The sequence below is a fragment of the Lissotriton vulgaris genome, unplaced genomic scaffold (assembly GCF_964263255.1).
Source record: "Lissotriton vulgaris unplaced genomic scaffold, aLisVul1.2 SCAFFOLD_459, whole genome shotgun sequence".
NCBI lineage: Eukaryota > Metazoa > Chordata > Amphibia > Caudata > Salamandridae > Lissotriton > Lissotriton vulgaris.
This window is the reverse complement of record NW_028246331.1, coordinates 110085-113880: the sequence shown is the minus strand read 5'-3', so window position 1 is coordinate 113880 and position 3796 is coordinate 110085.

The window sequence follows — 3796 nt, the reverse complement described above, 5'->3', positions numbered from 1 at the left end:
GAAGGAGGTGTTTCAACTCGAAATCTAAGCTATTTTTATCCAGAGGCTTTGCTTAGACCCCCTGCCCATCCTGGATCTAGTAGAAACACTCATTCTCTGAATTTGGCTAATTACACACCCCTCCTCTCCCACCCTGCCAATAATTCTAACTTTCCTTTTCCCCTTCCTCTACGCCACCATCCTCCTAGTCTCTTCCCCACACCAAATAATCACACTAAATATACCCATTACAACGAGTATTGGAACATCCCGTTGCACAACCTGTATGAACCTTATTCGGGGTTGGATTCTAATGAATGACTTGTTATTCCATTCCTAGATCTAGAGGCCAACCAAGATTGTACGGGTATTTATGTTACCCCAGATAAAACTCCCTCTTATGATGAAGCATCAAATGAAAAGCCATCTCATTGTGGGAATGGGAAGTATGATCCCCCCGGTGGGGTCTGGGGTGTGAGACTGGAAACAGATGAGGATGAGGTTCAGGATGTATTAACTTTAGAGGTTGGCAATAAGGTGATTGGCCTTCATGGAGGGAGTTTTAATGGTTGCCAGGAATCTGTGTTAGCAGTTTACGGTGTGGCTGCAACTGATAAAAGGAGTGATGATGTATCCATACAGGATACTCCAAATTATAGGGGGGCATATGATGATAATGTAGCTCCTCTATCACAGAATGTAGTACCCTCCCACTCTAAGGCCAAAACTATTGTCCTGGCGGTATCAAACGGCACCACGTTTGGTAGTTGGAATATAGCCGGGCTTGAGTCCCGTATGTGTAACCCGGACTGGGTGAATTTCATACAACAAGGTGATGTTTGGTCATTCCAGGAAACCTGGGCACTCTCATCGGTGTTCCTTGTGGGTTATTTAAACTTCAGCAAACCAGCAATTAAAGGGCACAGAGGGCGTGCTATGGGAGGCTTGACTACCTGGGTTCGCCAGTATGAGGGCGTAAGAGTGGAGGAGGTTCCAATTGATAGCCCTGATATATGAATGGTTAGTATAAGATCTTCTAAAGGCCATAATATTCTTTTGATTAACATATATGTTAGGGGCATCCAGGGCGGAAGGGTCTCTCCAACCCTCCGCCTATTGGATGAATTTTTATCAAGAGCATCAGTAGACGGGTACACGGTTGTGATGGGGGACTTTAACTCCTGTTTTGAACCCCTGAGTTTTGATGATGGCTCACTCACCGAGGTTGAAGATATGACCTGGGGGATTCCCCAGCTTGAGTTATCCCCGATTAGGAAATGGACACAATCCTCAACATTTATTAAAGGGTTGTGTCTGGACCAGGGACTGCGAGCATTAAGTGGTAGAGTGCGATCAGATAGGAAGGATAGACATACCTTCAGCAACGGCAGACACAGTCACATTCTAGTCGATGTGAAGCTGTGGGCTGCAGTTGAGGATATGGTGGCCATGACCCGCCCGGAAAGTGATCACGATCCGCTGGTGGTGGAACTAAGGGACCACAGTTTTCTTGGGTCTGAGAGCTGTAGATCTAATGCCGTTCAGGATGAAGCCGTACTCAGTAACGATATGAGAAGGGTACGGTGGCCAAAAATTTCTGTTAAAATAGAGGCACGTAAGGAGATTAGATCCCTGGTGTCTAACTCCTTGGAAGAAATATCTAGTTGTGGGTCGCAGGAAGATATTAATGCAATAATCACTAATATTCACACCAGTCTATTCTTGGAGTTGAAAAAGCTGTTTGTGAAGTCTACCTCCAAGCAGGGTAGGAGGGGGAAACTGAAAATTATAACTTGGTATGATGAGGAGTGTCGACGGACTCATGGGGATTTGTTTAAAGCAATAAAGCAAAAAAAACATAGTCAAATTAGAACTTTTAGGAAGGCATATAATGATGCTAAGCACAAAGCCAAGACTAATTGGGATGAGGAACGGTGGCTATCACTAACCGAAGCATGCAGCTTTCGAAATATGCGACAGTTTTGGCATCTTTCAAAATGGGGTAAATCCCAGGATGAGCGCCCAAGCCCTGCTTCAGTTGGCCAACATCAGTGGGTATGCTACTTTGAGGAGCAATTTAGGAACTACAGTAGTGCCCAGGTTGATATTCCTTTTCTTGCCCTGGTAGATCCTCTTAAGTTTACGAGTAGTGAAGTAAAACATATTTTGCAGTCTATTCTGAGGGGTAAGGCACCAGGCCCGGATTGCATACCTGCTGATTTATTTCAGCAGGATCAGGATCTCTGGGTCCCCTATATAGTCCATCTGGCTAATGCTCTAGCCTCTGGTGCTAAGGTCCCCGAGTCTTGGTTTGGGGCAGAAATCCTGCCAATTTACAAGAAAGGCGATCGGTCGATTCCTTCCAACTACCGTCCGATCAGCCTCATAGATGCGGTGCAAAAAATCCTAGCCCGCCTTTTTCTTGGCAGGATTCAGGACTGGATCAGTGAGTTCAACATTCTTACACCACTTCAGGCAGGTTTTCGATCCCATGTGAGTACTTTAGACCAGGCTTTTCGGTTCATTCTTCTTTATTGGAAGACTGTTATCCTAGGTAAAGGTATACTCTACGCAGCCTTTGTGGACCTAAGGTCTGCATTTGACCTTGTCCCAAGGGCAAAGCTGTGGGATTGTTTAGTGAAACAGGGTATGCCAGCTCCCCTTGTACGTCTCTTGGTGAATTTACATGCTCAAACTTTTGCCCAAGTACGTTGGGGAAAACCAGGGGAGGTAACGGAGAGATTTCCAGTCGCTAAAGGTGTAAGGCAAGGGTGTGTTTAGCCCCTACCCTGTTTTCTTTATATATAAATGGGGTCATTAACTATTTTGCTAACCACCCCACTGATGCCCCGTCCCTGGCTGGAATGAAAATCCCTTTGCTCATGTTCGCAGACAACACTCTTTTAATCTCCAAGACCAGACAGGGCCTTCAACAGGCCCTGATGAGGTTTGAACAGTTCTGCTGCGAGCATGAGCTTGAGGTGAATGTGTCCAAAACAAAATTCATGGTACTAAGAGGACCCACCCCGATTACAGCTAGGGTTACTATGGGGGGCACATCCCTGGAACAGACTAAACTGTTTACCTACCTTGGAGTCACGTTTAGTGAGACCCTTAGTTGGTCTCAACAGGTTGACTTATTGGCATTAAAGCATGCGCAGATAGGAGGAGCCCTGCTAAAAGAACATAAAAGCTCCTATACCCGGCCTTTGTCCCCATTACTGAAGATTTATGGAACAAAAGTTCTTCCTTCTGTCTTATATGGGGCAGAGCTCTGGGGCTACAGTAATCTTGATCCTCTGAAAGTTGCCCAAAACAAATTCCTTAGGGTGGCCATTGGTCTTCCGCAGTCAACACCGCGGATCCCACTCTTGTATGATCTTGGGTGTCAACCAGTGGAGGGCCTAGCCAGATTGCGACCACTAGCGTTCTGGCGCCGCCTTTGGACAACGCCCGAACTTCTGCTCTATGCAAGAGCATGCATTGAGGTCAGGGATCTTCCTGGCTCCTCTAACATTGGTTGGTTTAAAGACTTAAGAACTACCTTGGGTGCCTTGGGGCTAGGAGAACTATGGTTAAACCCCGATACTGCAACCTTCCCCTTCAAAAAGGAGTTGAAGCTACTATATTGGGACTGGGTTGTAGGTAAAAGGCATTCAGAATTGACTGTTAGTAACCTTACTGGTACTTTTGTTATTATGAAGGATGTCTCCTGTTTTGAAAAATACTGGGATGTTATAACCAAGCCCCTGGACCGTAAATTATTTCATCAATACAGATGCGGTTCATTGCCATTAAGGGAGTTCACTATAACGTG